The sequence below is a fragment of the Mauremys reevesii genome, linkage group 1, assembly GCF_016161935.1.
Source record: "Mauremys reevesii isolate NIE-2019 linkage group 1, ASM1616193v1, whole genome shotgun sequence".
Classification (NCBI taxonomy): Eukaryota; Metazoa; Chordata; order Testudines; family Geoemydidae; genus Mauremys; species Mauremys reevesii.
In genome coordinates, this window is record NC_052623.1 from 301,607,289 (window position 1) to 301,623,120 (window position 15,832).

Sequence of the window (15,832 nt, forward strand, 5' to 3'; positions counted from 1 at the left end):
AAGTTATAGATGCAGATAGTGAATAAAGGGCAGGAAGGATAGTAGTTAAGCAAGGTACAGAGTGGCTGGAGCAGGACTGATGTAGATGTTTAGAACTGTGAAAGCAATACAGTTTTTCAGATGTGTTATGCCTAAATATATTGCTTCGACCAACACAAAATTAAACAGTGGCTAACAAAACGGTCTCAGTCTGCATTTGTACTCTGGATACATTTAATCTGATCAGACATGAATCATGTTACAGTATATCTTGACAGTCACAAGCCAGAGGCCAAGTATGGAAAGAACAGAAGGAAAGAGAATGTGACAGAGTCAGAGAGAATCTAAAGATGGAATTAAACAGCATCACTTTTCTGACTATGCACACCTTTCAGAAGCACACTGCTGTTAGAGAATTAATCCTTTTTCCCCTTTAAATGTGTTCAAAACCAGAAAATGTGACAAGCATAATTCTCACACAATTATTATGAATTTGGATACATATTGAAAAAAAAGAACATGGTAATTAAACAGAATTTGAACTTGGAATTTACAGACTATGAGGTTCTTCTGACCCAAGTTGGTTCCAATTCAGATACAGGGAATACTAATCAAACTATATTTGAGCCTGAGGGTAGAAGAGATCCTTTTATCACTCTCCTTTGGTAACTGTTAAGATTCATTGTTGTTGGTTTAAAAAAAAATTAGGCTCTAGGAAAGGTAATTTAAGCTTTGCTTTCCTGGTTCAAGATTGTACAGATGAGCTGAAGAGCCTAACTTTTAATTACAACAGAATTATTTTTAAATTATGGATTTTCATATGAAGAAACTGTGAAATTTGTATTGCAGCTAAAGGCAATCCATTATGACCAACTTGTGGTGCTCGGGGCTGACTTAATGCAGCCATCAACTTTTCCACTGTCGCCAGTCTTCCACAATGATGTATTCTCAGAGGTTTCTAGCACTGATTTATTTCTACTGTGGCCTCAACTCAGTCAGCCATATCTGCAGGATTTTATTTTATTTGTTTAAAAGATGAAGTTTAAACTATTGTGCTGAATTTCTGTAGCCCACTTTCTGGGGTTATTCAATGCTTATTTCTGTGCTTAAGCAACTTTCAGTAGCATAGGAATCCCCATACTCGATCAGACTAGTGGTCCAACTAGTCCAGTATCCTGTACCATAGGTGATATCTACACTGCACACCACTGTTGCATGTAGGGTATGTGCAGTTACACACGGCAGTGAAAAGACAAACACTGAACCACTTGTAAATGAAAAGGAACAATATGAGAGTGAGGGGATTGCCCTGTCTTTGAATACAGACAAAAGACTGATTCAGGATATCTCAAGGTGAAGAAAGCACTTTGGACCCATTCATTGAGGAAGTACCTTGATGAGCTGGGTGCTTCATGAAAGATTGGGTCCTAGCTCCTCGGGGCTAGCAAGTACTGCCAAAGACTGAACTTGGGGGTGATAATCTACTTTATTACATAGGAAAGGTTTCTGTTAATAAGACTAGGTTCAGGTTTGGATTTGACATGTAACCATCTGTTTCCATCACTGACAATTGTTTCTATTTTAATCTCTATTCTTTGTTAAATACATTTCCTGTTGTTTTACTACAGTTGAACTCAAGTGCTGTGTGTGTGATTACAGTGAATACACTGTTCCTTTGGGAATGCAGGCTCTGGGATTTGTGTGGACTTCAGAGTAATTGTCTCTCTCTTGCTCTCTTTGGCCAAGTGACTGTTCCACTGTGGGTAAATACTTAAATAATTGTTGGGACAGAGAGATAGTGGTTAGGGCATCCACGTAGGAGGTGGGGGAGCCTGGCTCCAGTGGAATAGCTTCAGCAGGAGAGATTGAGGGAGCCCCATGTTAGGCTATCCCATAGCTCAGTGGCTAGAGCGTGCTGGCAGAGAAGGGGGAATTTGAATGTGGATCTCCCACATCCCAGATGAGTGCCCACATTCACTGAGATGAAAGTTCCAAAGTGGGCAGCACCACCTGCTCTCCTCCTCCAACCATTTTGTGTGGAGGTAGGGTTGCTAGGTGTCCTTTTTTTTACTGGAACACCCAGTCGAAAAGGGACCCTGGTGGCTCCGGTAGGCACCACTGACCTGGCTGTTAAAAGTCCAGTCCTGCCTGCCCTGTCTCTGTGCAGCTCCCGGAAGCGGCTGGCATGTCCCTGCAGCCCGTAGGCACAGGTGCAACCAGGGAAGTTCCGTGCATTGAGCCTGCCCTGAGCACCGGCTCTGCAGCTCCCATTGGGTGGGAACCATGCTCAATAGGAGCTGTGGGGGCAGCACCTGTGAGTGCGGGCAGTGTGCACCACACACCCACCTGGCTATGCCTGCGCCTAGGAGCCAGACATGCCAGCCACTTCCGGGAGCAGGGCAGAGCCAGGGCAGGCAGGGAGCCTGTCTTAGCGCCGCTGTACCACTGCCTTAGGCAAGCGCCTCCTGTCTGGAGCCCACCCCCACCCCAACCCCCTGCCCCAGGTCAGAATCCCTTCCCTCACCCTAACTCACTCTCAGAGCCTGCACCCAGCACCCCCTCCCACACTCCAACCTCTTGCCCCAGCCCTGAGCCTGCTCCCACACTCCAAAGGCCTTGGCCCCAGCCCAAAGCCCCCTCCTACACCCCAAACCCCCCATCCCCAGGCCCACCCCATAACCTACTCCCCCCCAGCCAGAGCCCTCACTGCCCCCACACCCCAACCCCCTGCTTCAGCCCGGAGCCCCCTCCTGCACCCTGAACCCCTCATTTCTGGCCCCATCCTGGAGCCCGCACCCCCAGCTGGAGCCCTCACCCCCTCCTGCACGCCTGCCCCAGCCCAGTGAAAGTGAGAGAGGGTGGAGGAGAGCAAGTGATGGAGGGCGGGGGGGCTGGGCTGGAATGAGTGGGGTGCAGGGCTTCAAAGAAGGATCAGGGCAGGGGTGAGATCTTGGGGCAGGGGGCGGGGCAAGGGTGTTTGGTTTTGTGCGATTAGAAAGTTGGCTCCATATGTGGAGCAAGTCTGGTGCCTAACTAATCTCTAAAGCCTACTAGGCTGGCTTGTGTGGCTCACATTCTTTGACCCTATTTCTCCCCATTCTTTGTACAGGGAAGATAGACTCCTAACTTGGGTTTGTGGATCACAGCGTTGTTCCTCTGATTTTTGTAGGCACCTAAGTTAGGTGTCACTACATTCAGCATTGCAACAACTAAGTCCCTTTGTGGATACCACCCTAAGAGACTCTAAATCACAGAGTAATTCTTTAATTGAATATTTAAGCATTTTTAACAAAAGCCTCTTACAGACCATTGCTTTAATTCTCTTTCTATAGGTAGGTCTTCACAACAAAAAAACAAACAAACTTCAGTGGGGAGAATACTGGAAAAGGGACAGTCTGTGAGTATCTGATAAGATGTTACTTATCAGACACAGAAGAATAATAAAATGCAGAGCCAAGTTGGATTCTCAAAACAAAACAACAACAACAGACCTGTCTATTTATGCACTGACAGCTTTATTTGCAGCCTCAGTAATGGTTAAAAGAAATGCTTACAATGGCTTTAATTTAATTAGGGCAACACCATTAAATTTGTCAAGGTATTAATGATAAGTATATTACAGTACATTGGGTTGGTCTTAAAATTTATGAACCATCATTTTCAGTGGTTAATCAGCATTTTAATGCCAGTTAATTGGATAATAGAAGCATTTGTCAGGTATTTTAATATAGCAACCACTCTTAATGCCAGAAAAAAAGTTTCTGAAATATATTAATACCAGTTTCTTACACTTGAAGATATACATCAAGGAATTAGCGTATTTGTTTTGTCTACACTGTAATGATCCATGTCAAATGGAAATGCTAGGGCACTGGTAAAAGAAGTTAATGCAACAACCCATGAATCCTCCTCTCCAGTCAGACAGTCTCAGTACAATTAATGGATCATTTATCTGTGGGAGAGGAAAATAATTTAAGTGTTTAGCAAATGGACCCTTTGAAGAACAAAAATGTTTTCTATTCCTGGAGGCTAGTGGTTTTTACTCTTGATTCCTCTTTAAACATTGAATATCTTGCTTTGACTGTGGCCAACATTAACTCTATTCCTTATTACATTAACAGAGATATTTACATTTAACTATTCCCACTAGGTCAGGAAACAAATAAAGTATGAAATGTATTTAGAATGTTAAACTAATTCTGGGATTCTTACAGAGACAACTATCAACACCAACCATAATATTAATATTATAAGAACTGATGCTTAAAGTACAAATACAGAGGGAAAAAAACAAAAACAAAGAAAAAAACAATCCAACAGCCACCATGCCTTAGGATAGTCTATAAAGATGAATTATTTCCTTATCTGAGATCCTAACCTTAAGAATATTTTCTTCTATCCCTCTCTGAGAGAAATTTGGAGATAGAGACTGGTAGACACTAACAGTTATAAATGCGGCTTAATTTGCCTTTTGGTCTCAGTTGTCCCTTCCAGAGCCCTTTTAGGGTACTTCCACACTGGAATACAAGACTCTGTCCAGCTCTTCATCGTAGCCACTGTCATATCATTGTGCCCTATTGTAGTAAAAGGATGGAGCGTAAGGTTAAAACTCCATGCCCTGGGAGTTGGTCTTCCTATATTTTGTACAGGGCTGAGCACACATTAGCATTTACCGATTAATGTGTTATCAAGTATTACATTTCAGTACTTTTTACTTGTAATTAACCACAATAATATTATGTAACCAACACTGGCATGAAAATAAATACATTGTGTTACCAGTGTCCCACTGTGCTTAAAAATGAGTTTCCATTATTTTCTTTGATTAAAAGGATGATGGATTTTGTATACTGTTATTCTCAGTAGACTCTTGAAAGAAGACTCATAAACGACTAGAGAGAGACAGTATTCCTGATCATTTTAACATAATTTAGTGTCTTTTAAAAAGAGCCATGGTGCCTTCTCATTTTTAGGAAAAGAAATTTGCGATATAAGGGTTCAGTGTGATTGAAAAATGCCCAAACATTTGGACATTTTTTTTATCTAATACACTAAGATGAAATATTAATTTTACACTATTTTTAGCTATTTGGAGAGGGGAAAACAGGTGAAGAGCTTACGCAAATCACCTAGTCCAGATGAGATGAATCCTAAAGTGTACAGAGAATTGGCAAACAATATGACTGAACCACTGGAAATTATTTTTGAAAAACTATTGACAAATGGGAACACACTGAAAGAAAGCATATGCTCTACCAACGATCAGGAAAAAAATGAGTGTTTATGGCAGTTACCATTCTGCAAGTGTCATATCCATCTCTAGTAAATTATCATAGCTTAAGAAAGCAAAACCACCCACTAAGTATGAAGGATGTGATAGATCAATGTGTGATAAATATATTGGATGGAAATTTCCAAAGCAGTTTTGCCATGGACTTCAAACAGGAGCACAGAATTAAGGCAATGCTAAGTGCTTTGTGTTTATAAATATTAAATCTTGTAACAACAAAAAAACCAACAGCTTTTTGATAAGATTACAAATGGAATGAATAATGGGAGGACAATATTGTACAGCTGGGCAAATTTTTGTCCAAAACTTCCCCCCATTAAAAAAAAAGTAGATTAGAGTCAGAAACATTTTACAACTTTGCTGAGATGTTGCATTTGAAAACAGATTTTTTTAAAAATCAGAATGTTTCATTTTGACATGTTCAAAATTAACACAAATTTTTCAGTTCAAAATGGCTGTTTTCAAATGTGTGTCAATTTATTTAAAAGAGAAAAAAGTTAAAACTCAAATGAAATTAAACAGTTACTTCTGGGTTGAACAATATATTTTCTTTCAACAAAAATTGAAATGAAGAATGTTGTATCTGGTCAGATGGAATGTTTTGTTTTGACCCAAAAAATGAACTTTAAAAAAAGTGTTGCTTTACTGAAAATTAAAAAAAAAGTTGATCACTATGAAACAAAAATGTTTTAATTTTGCAAAACTGCCAATAAACCAGTTATTTGCATACCCTGTAGTCTCTCAAAATCCATGTTGAAATTTGATCAAACTATTGTCATGTGAACTGGCATGAACAAAAAAGAGTAACAATAACTACAATGTATCATTCAGATTTTCTTGTGGGAACCCTTCACACACTGGACTATGGGAGAAATTAGCTACTTCTACAGCACCATTCCTCCTTACTCGGGCCAAGAAATCTCCATGCATGGAGAGGAGATAGATAAGCTGGCCAGTAATGAGCTGGGTGCTGTACAAATCACTTTTCTTCCCCCTGACTGCCAACAACCAGAAGGGAATACACTGGAAGGCTAATAGAGCTTGAGGATATATTAACTTTGTGTTGTGGTGGAGCCGCATATACTGTGGAACTCCTTAAGGGGGCTTAGGGCAGTAGCAGCAGCATCTTACTGATGAGCAGGCCACTTTCAAGATAGTTCTTATTCATAATAAGGAGTTTATGTACAGAAATGAGGTAACAAAACTTCCATCTACTCTGTGTAGCCCTGTTCTGGGCTTCTTTGTTTATGACTCAGCAGAAAGTGAGTCAGGAAACCCAAGACTGCATCTGGAATATACAGGAAGTGTGGCATCTCCACAACTTTCTCAAGGATTTTCTCTATAGCATAGCTGCAGGCAAATAAATCTGAAAAGGGTCAGGGTATCCCAGAGATAGCATGGTAGCCTAATGCCCATGGTCAGCAGCCAATCAAGTCCCAGATCCTCTGATGTCACGTGAACAGCTGTGCAAGAGGGACAAAGTTTGCTCCATTCAATTAAATAATCTGGGGCCTCACCAGTGGCTCCTTCTTGCATTTTTCCATCAACAGGATGGGGCAAGTTGGCCCCAAAAGTTCATAATGCAAAGTGGGATTTATTTCAACGAATACATACAAATTTAACACAACAATCACATCCAATAAGGGTTTTTGCCATGTGTTGTTTACTATACATCCTTATAAACAAATGCATATTTGTAACATTATAGAGATTTTTTTTAAATCTATTGTTACTGTATGTACAACATTAACAACAATTTCCATAACACCTTTATATGCCAAAATATTAACATAATTTATAACAAAGGTTGATACATGTTTAAGTATAAGAATGAGTACTATGACTATAATCAAACCTCAAAAAACTGTCTAATTGCCTCTGAAGCTTTAAACTATTTAAATACTGTGGTTTAGATTCATATTAAATGTAAAAGTGAGGCTAACAGTCCCTATTACAGGTCCAACATATAGAATATATTTTAATATTTAGCTAACATGTATATTTTACTATGCAGGTTGCATATAAAATTGGGTCTGCAAAATTTGTCAGTCTGTGCATACTTTACTTTTCCTAATTTATTCCCTATCTTAATGTGGGAGATCTTCAAGCAATAACAGATTTTACCTAACATGAGCTATAGCCTGTTTTTGATCCATGTACCTATGATACCTGTGTAGGGACTGAAGGCCAGATTTTCAAAGGTATTTAGGTGACTAGCGGCATTTTCAAAAGTACCTAGGAGCCTTACTCCCAGTGGGAGTTAAAAAACATCTGTCCTTGACAGCATAATATGAAACTATATTTTGTACTTAGATATAATAGAGTTGATTTCAACACTTAAAGGGTTTTTTGATTTTATTTTCTTTTAAGCTTGTTAACGAGCTGAATGCAGGGAGCTACAGTTTTCTTGCAGGCACTGTAAGTAATTCATTTCCTATGTTTTGGTAGGTATTTCTACGTCCCAACCTACTTCCCTTGTGAGATCTGATGAGCTCATTTCTTAAGGTGGCAGGACTACAGTTGTTGGTTTAAAGGAAGAGCTGATAATTCCTCCATAATTTCCTTTTATTTGTATATGTATCACTGCTTTACTAATTCTAACTAATAGAATGCAAAGAGGCTTATTTTCAACCAATCCTTTGCTTTAAAACCCTAACTCTATATTCAGTGTGTACACTTCTAAATGTGGGACAAAATGAATCCAGTAGCTTAAAAGTAACAACTGTTTCAAATGTATTTTTTGCAATGTCAAAACAAAGATTAAGCTCTGATCTGTGGCAGTTACCCTGCCCCCCGTACAAGTGTATGTGGAAGAAGATTAAACTTGTATGACTGTGCCGTTCAGTTCACAGGTTGGGTGAGTACAGGCTGTTTTTTCTGCCTCACCCCTCCCCTCCAATGTGGAGGGGGATTGGGCTATGGCCCCATCTTTATCCTATTCACATTGGGGCAACGTGTGCCTTGGGAGCATGTAGTGGGAACACTCACTGTATTCCCCTCAGTACAGGGATGGAGAAGAAGCTACTTGCATCCTTTCCCCTTTGAGCACACTCACAAGGACTAAGATACAAATTTAGTGCTTGAAAAAGTTCTGCTCCTTCCCTTTCCCTCATCTTGTCCTATCCTTTGGCTACCATCAGGACACCCTTGAAGACAGAAAGACATAGAGCTTACATTCTTCTGATGTCACCAAGAGCACTGTTCATTGGCCAGAAGATACACTGAATACACGGCCAGCAGCAGGACCTTTCCTATGCACTTTAGCTTTCAGAGTAAACTACAATGGACAAAAGGGAGAGAACTTTTCTATGCAGTACTACAAAACACTATACATTTTCTAGTTAGTTACATTAATGTGGAGTAATCACATACACACATATTAGGTCTGTCAAGTGATTAAAAAATAAATTGCATGATTAATAAAAACCTGTTAAACATAAAATACCATTTATTTAAATATTTTTGGATGTTTTCTACATTTTCAAATATATTGATTTCAATTACAACACGGAATACAAAGTGTACCTGCTCACTTAATATTTATTTTTTATTACAAATATTTTCATTGTAAAAAAACAAGAGTAGCATTTTTCAGTTCACTTACTACAAGTACTGTAGTGCAAGCTCTTTATCATGAAAGTTGAACTTACAAATGTAGAATTATCTACAAAAAAAACTGCAATCAAAAATAAAACAATGTAAAATTTTAGAGCCTACAAGTCCACTCAATCCTATTTCTTGTTCAACCAATCACTCAGACAAACAAGCTTGTTTACATTTGCAGGATATAATGCTGCCTGCTTCTTGTTCACGTCACCTGAAAGTGAGAACAGGTGTTCTCATGGCACTGTTGTAACCAGTGTCGCAAGATATTTACATGCCAGATATGCTAAAGATTCATATGAGCTTTCATGCTTCAACCACCATTCCAGAGAACAAAAATCTACATTTGTAATTTGCACTTGCACGAGAAAGAGATTGCACTACAGTGTTTGTATGAAGTGAATTGAAAATTACTGTCTCTTTTGTTTATCATTTTACAGTGCAAATATTTGTAATAAAAAATATAGAGTGAGCAGTATACACTTTGTATTCTGTGTTGTAATTGAAATCAATATATTTGAGAATGTAGAAAAACATCCAAAAAATTAATAAATTTCAATTGGTATTCTATTGTTTAACAATGCAATTAAAATGGAGATTAATCGCAATTAATTTTTTTGAGTTAACCGCGTGAGTTAACTGCGATTAATCAACAGCCTTAATACATACACATTATTATACTTTATTTTTATGATACATTGTAGGTCCACATTCTGTCCACAATGACCACTGTGTAATTTGTTGCCTTTCCATTTCACTTTATATTTTAAGTCTAGAATATACAGAGATCTTACATAAAATGAGCAAATGAAACAGTACTGTCATTTTATACTCTATGGGGCAGACCCTGCTGCATTCAGCTTCCCTGATTCTCTGCCCCAGAACAAGTTAGAGCTGCCTGTGGGCAACTAACTTCCACCAGTAGTGCATGATCCATTCTTTCTCCCCACCACCAGTCCTCTGCTTTCAGGTCATCAGTGCAGGCTGTAAGGAAGGAAACATAGGCTCTGGCTGGGCTAACTCCACTCTTTCTGGGGATTCTCAGTCTGGGGGCTTTCCCAGCAATAGAGTTATGGGTGACTTCTGGGGTTTTTTTGTGCCACCTGAACATCAGTCCCCCAGAACAGATTTAGTGAGTTAAATTTGGAAGTTGCAGTTACCACTAGACTACATAATCTTATTTTTGTTACCCTCATCCACCTTTCTCTTTCTGTATGCCATACTCTTGTTTCAAGTTAGACTGGAAACTTGCCAAGATCTCTTATTATATGTTTGCACTACACTTACCGCTATAGGGACCCCAATCTTGACTGGGGCCTTTAGGTGCTACTGCATATGACCCAGTGCTCTGTGCTGTGTGGTGGTGGCGTGGTCCGGCTCCAGCTGGGAAGCGTGGCTATAGTGCCACCAGTCACCGGTGCCCCAGGCAGCGCAGTAAGGGGGCAGGGAACAGGGGCCGCTGGATAGAGGGCAGGGAAGTTCAGCGTGGTGGTCAGGGGCGGGAGTGTGGATGGTGGTCAGAGGAAACAGGGGGTTGAATGCAGGCAGGGGCCCCGGGGCAGTCAGGAAGCGGGGGGTTGGATGGAGTGGCAGGGGGAAGTCAGGGGCAGGGGTTCTGGGGGCAGTCAGGGGAAAGGGATAAACGGTAATTGGATGGGGCAGGGGTCCCAGGGGGCCATCAGGAATGAGATGAAGAGTTGGATGGAGTGGTGGGGGTCCAGAGGCAGTCAGGGGACAGGGAGCGGGGCTGGGTGAATGGGGCAGGGGTCCCAGAGGGGCCATCAGGAAACGGGGGGGGGTTGGATGGGGCAGGAGTCCCGCGGGGGCAGATAGGAGGTGGGGGCCGGGCCACGACCCCCTCCCCTAATGGGCCTCCATACAACCCAATGCGGCCCTCAGGCCAAAAAGTTTGCCCGTCCCTGTTCTAGACTCATCTCTCTGTCAGAGACTTGACCTCATCACAATCGTGCAGTTGGAAGAGAAACTGAACACAAATTTAGAGTAGAAGGAAAATGAGTTTAGCATAACCCTTTCATTTGTTCAACTGTATCATTGTCTATCTGAGGATGTCATCAAATTAATGTGATTTACATGGCCAGATCTGCCAGGAAATTTGAAGGACCAGAGGATATTTGTCAATGCTGAACTGCCTTACCCTGCCCAGCAGCAAGCCACTAGATTACTCTGTGATCCTGTGATAAGTGATGGCTTTTCTTATCTTAAGCACATGGGCAAAGATGTGTGTGTCCCTGATAGCCAGTGTCAGTCATAATAAAAACATCCAGAAGTCATTTTTAACCCCAAGGCCTATATGATAGATCACCGTAACCATTACATGATTTGCTTATTCTCTACTTATCATCAGTCGATGAGTTTAAAGGCAACTGAAAGGACAGAATATTACCTGGGGTGTTAGGCAAATTTCAGATGTTCCAGACATGAGTGCCCAGATCTCCAGATCTCCAGATGCCTGGGAACTTCTCCAAACCTCATTAGAACTTTTCAGAATATAGAATTTCCATCCTACAGGAAATTACAATATTTCAACATTTGTTTTTGTACTGAAAGGAGAAGGAAAGGTGAAACACCAAAAGTTTTCACAGAAATAAAAATTTCCTTTACACATATTGGCATTTCTGATTAAAACAAAATGTTTCTTTTTTAATGTTGGTATTTTCTACATTTTTGAATTTCAAAATATTGAAGTGTCTATTTGAAATTAGATGTTTTTATATAGGCAACCAAATTGCTATTGACATGATAGCAACTTTTAGCTGTTACTGACTTAAATTGGATTTGAACCAGTACCCTGAGCTAGAAGGCTCTGTGTACCTTATCAGTCTCCTACACAATGGAATCTGTAGCCTTGCCTTCAAGAGGGGGGAAAAAGCCTGATTTTGATCTCATTAACAATGGTTTCACACCACTATAACCATGTCAATGTATTAACTCCTGATCTGCACTGGAGTAAGTAAAATCAGAATTACATCCAAAATTATGGGTTTTAATCTTAGTTTTCAAACCTTGAAAAAGATTTTCCAAGTTTGGGGAAGTTTTAATCCTTTTCTTATTTTACCTAGACTATTTGACTCATTTCTAATTACTTTCAGAATTTAGATTAAGCATATAGAGTAAATGGTGGCATCCATTCTATACCATCTAAGTAAAACTAAAACAAGAAGATGCCAGTCTAAACAATTCAGTATACAGAACATAACTACAGTAGCTTAAATGGGTGAGCTGGAGGCCTTTTAAACACTGGCAGCATTTTCTCCAGCTAAACAATTCCCCCTCTTTTTGCTTGTCTACTCTTAGCTTTGCAATTCTTGTACTCTCACTGTGAGGATCTCGATGGTTTTTAGGGTGCTTATGATCCCAGACATTACATTCATTATCTTCAGATCAGTACATTTCAGCAGATAAAAAAATGAATTTGGTAGGTAAACATCACATTCTGCAGCATGTAATAGCTGAAGCCTGGTTTGGGTATATGCAGGGGCAGCTCTAGGCACCAGCAAAGCAAGCACCTGCTTGGGGCAGCCCATTTGCAGGGGCAGCAGGGAAGCTGAGAACCAACAGGGGGCTCTGGGAGCTGTAGTTCCTTGGTTAGCTCCCTGCCTATAGAGCCAGCCCTGGAGCAGGGAAATAACTACATTTCCCAGAATTCCCTTGGCCACTACCAACAGGAAAGGAAAGGGGGAGGGAGTGAGGTAGCTGAGACCTCATGCTGCAGCCTGCTGTGAGTGGAGAGTTGCACTGTGAAGGGCAGGGAACCATATTTTAACATTCAAAAAACAGGACACTCCACGGGGAGGGAAGCCCCACCCTGCCACCATCCACTCCCTCCGACTGCCCCCCACAGAAACCCCAACCCATCCAACCCCCTCCGTTCCCCTGATTGCCCCCTCCCAGGACCCCTGCCCCTAACTGCCCCTTGGGACCCCATCCCCAATTTAAGCCTCCTTTCTCTTTGTCCCCAACTGCCCCCCCTGAGACCCTCCCCACTTCCCTCCTAGGACTCCACCCCCTACCTGTCCCCTGACAAACCCCTGGGACTCTCATGCCTATCCAACCGCTGCCTGTCCTCTGACTGCCCCCCGAACTCCTGACCCATCTAACCCCCCGTTCTCCCTGCCACTAACTGCCCCCCTGAACCTCTGCCCCATCCAACCCGCCCTGCTCCCTGTCCCTGACTGCTGCCCCCCCCCTCCCCTCCCTCCCTCCCCCCCCCCCCCCCCCTGCCATGCCACTCAAGACCAACTTCGTGCAGCGCCAGCGCAGCTTGCTGCATGCATGCCTGCTCCGTCCTCCTCCCCACAGCCCCCCCACACACACACACAGCACCTGCCTTCCAGATTTGAACACCTCAAAATTCAGGAGTGCTCAAGCTCAATTTGGGCAGCTGTTACTTCATTTCTCCCAAATCAAATATACTGATCCACTGTAACTTGCTGTAGAAAAACTAGGATAAAATTGAGCAAGAAATGCTTCTCAGTGGGTATTAGGACTGGAATTGCTATTTTCAACAGCCATTGCCTTTTTGTTTGTTTAAAAGGAAGACAGTGATATTGCATTGGCAAATTCCCCATAGAAAGAAAGAGTGGAACAAAAGAATAATAAAGGCACCTCAACTTTTCCTCATTTATGGAGGACAGTCTTATAATATGCATCCAGATATCCTCCAATCACACAAGCTGAAAATTGTTCCACTTTACTGCAGCTCTGTAACCATATGGGACCCTATCCTGTCTGTGTTCTGTGCACATCCAAAATTCCTGCTGAATGACCCGCCCTGGGAGCGAGTTACCAGTGACCCAGGGCTGGGGCGGAAGGAGGGTGCAGGTGGGGGGAGGAGGGCAGAGCCAAGGGCTGGGGCGGGAGGAGGTGTATGTGGGGGCACTGGTGGGGAATGGGGAGCCCAGGGCTGGGGCGGCAGTGGGGTGGGGTAAGGGCACTGATGGGGGGGAAAGGGTGGAGCCCAGCGCTGGGGCGGCAGGGGGCGTGGAGGGGGAGAGCCCAGGGCTGAGACAGGGGGCAGCCAAAATTTTTTTTGCTTGGGGCGGCAAAAAACCTAGAGCCGCCCCTGGGTATATGAAGGACCTATTAGGTTTGTGTATTTGTGGGAAGGGGATGTATTATTTCTAAAGCTCTGTATGATAGCAATTGCTTTCAATTCATTCATTATTTCTTATATTCCCTTTTACAAGTAGCAGAACAATTCCCCTTCCCCAAAATCCAGCCTTCAAAACTTGCTTGAATCACTGTGCTTTCAACAGTAAAATAACTGAAATGTCCAAGCCGGATAGACTTTTTCTCCTTAAAGCAAAACTTGCTAGTAGCATGCACCTGGGTATAAATTGTGATCTTCTGGGAATACTAACAGCTAGTTCAGCTCTTAGCTAAAAATAATACCCACCCCCCCAAATGGCAGTAGTGTATCAATACAGATAATGTACAAAATGAAACTACTACAGTAATGAATGTTGAATCCCACGTTTGAAGTTAATGCGAAAGGTTGAAGGCAATTTATAAGCCCTACAGGGTTCAGGCACTTTGGGAAATTAGAGTACATGATTTAATATCTTCTACCTTGATTACTACTGAAAATAAAATAGTTTGAATGTGGCCTGTGGTTCAAGATTAGTAAGCAAGTTGATGAAGGAGAAGCTGATCTACTACAAGAGTCTGATCATATCGGAAATGAAACATGAACTACGGTTTTGGTGTTTGGGTAATGAAATTGGCTATGTAAAGGTGCCCCAGACTTTTATCCCTATTTTGTGATAATACCCAAAGCTAACTTTCTAGAAATGCTGCATCCCTACAGAGTACTTTTGGAAATCATATTTCAGTCTCAGGAGAATGCTACTGAAATCTTCTTTCACAAGTGGAGTTTCCAAGGGGCCAATATTTCTAGACATGATCATTTAGTGTGCTAAGGAATATTGTTTGGGTATTAATGGGGTGAATTACTAATACACTGTATTCTTGTGTAAACAAGTTCTCCACATTCATAATGAGCTAAATCTTCCTGCTATATTCAAAACAGACATTGGTTATAAATATTGATTTCACCAACAAACTTAGAAGTGAATCAGAATAAAAATATCTAGACTTTATAAAAAAAAATAGGGTGTTTTTGGCAGACCACTCACGGGATTAAAAACCAAACTTTTTTTTTGGAATGGCTGGGAGACAGTAAAGTGTCCAGTCCACCTTATCCCTTCCACAATTTCATTTCACTACCTTTGTTATGCAATCTTATATTGATTTCCCTCTTTACTATCTTTCAGGATGGTGATACTTACCTTATGCCTGGTTGATACAACAGGTATCTTTATTTTAATGAAGACAAAATATAAATCCAAACAAATAAATTAAAACTCTTAACTATAAAAACCAACAACAACAAAAACCCCAACTAGTATAATCTTTTTCACTAGAAAATAGTTCAGGTGGCCCTTCATTTTGTCAGCATTGCTCTTATAGTATATGTTCCTGTACTCCAATCTCTTAATTTACATTTAAATATTCTCTAAGAAAATTGATTAGTTCACATATAAACATGTACTGTTCAGAGAGCTGCGATGGAGGCCAGAAAACTGGAGGAGTATGTGCCGTATAGGCTGCTCAATCCACAACTTGGTGATGATGCTGTCTTCATTCACCCACCCCACTGTACTCCTGTGTAGCTTTGAGACTTTGCAGAAGTATGTTGATTTATAGACTCAGCATCAGCTGAGGTCCATCCCCATAGTTTGCAATCTCCCCAAGAGAAGAGCAGCCAGGTCCAGAAAGCACATGGAGCTTGTGATGTCCATGCTGGACAAGAACACCATGCAGAGCTTGTACATTCTACCTGCTTCTGCAGAAGCATATAGGAGGAGTATTGTGGGGATGGAGCATGACTTCTCACATGCCTAGAAGGTTGAGCATCCCTGGTGAAACTTGCTGTTCCCT

General features: G+C 41.5%; 1 long non-coding RNA gene across 1 annotated transcript in view; it reads right to left on the reverse strand.

Annotated features, from left to right (window-relative positions):
• Positions 1–3,802: 3,802 nt before the first annotated feature.
• Positions 3,803–15,832, reverse strand: part of LOC120380156 — a 164,515-nt gene continuing 152,485 nt past the window's right edge. The window contains exons 6-8 of the long non-coding RNA XR_005587639.1: positions 11,277–11,395; positions 8,444–8,546; positions 3,803–3,931 (exon numbers count right to left, since the gene is read on the reverse strand). This is a non-coding gene — a long non-coding RNA (uncharacterized LOC120380156). The remainder of the gene's footprint in view (positions 3,932–8,443; positions 8,547–11,276; positions 11,396–15,832) is intronic.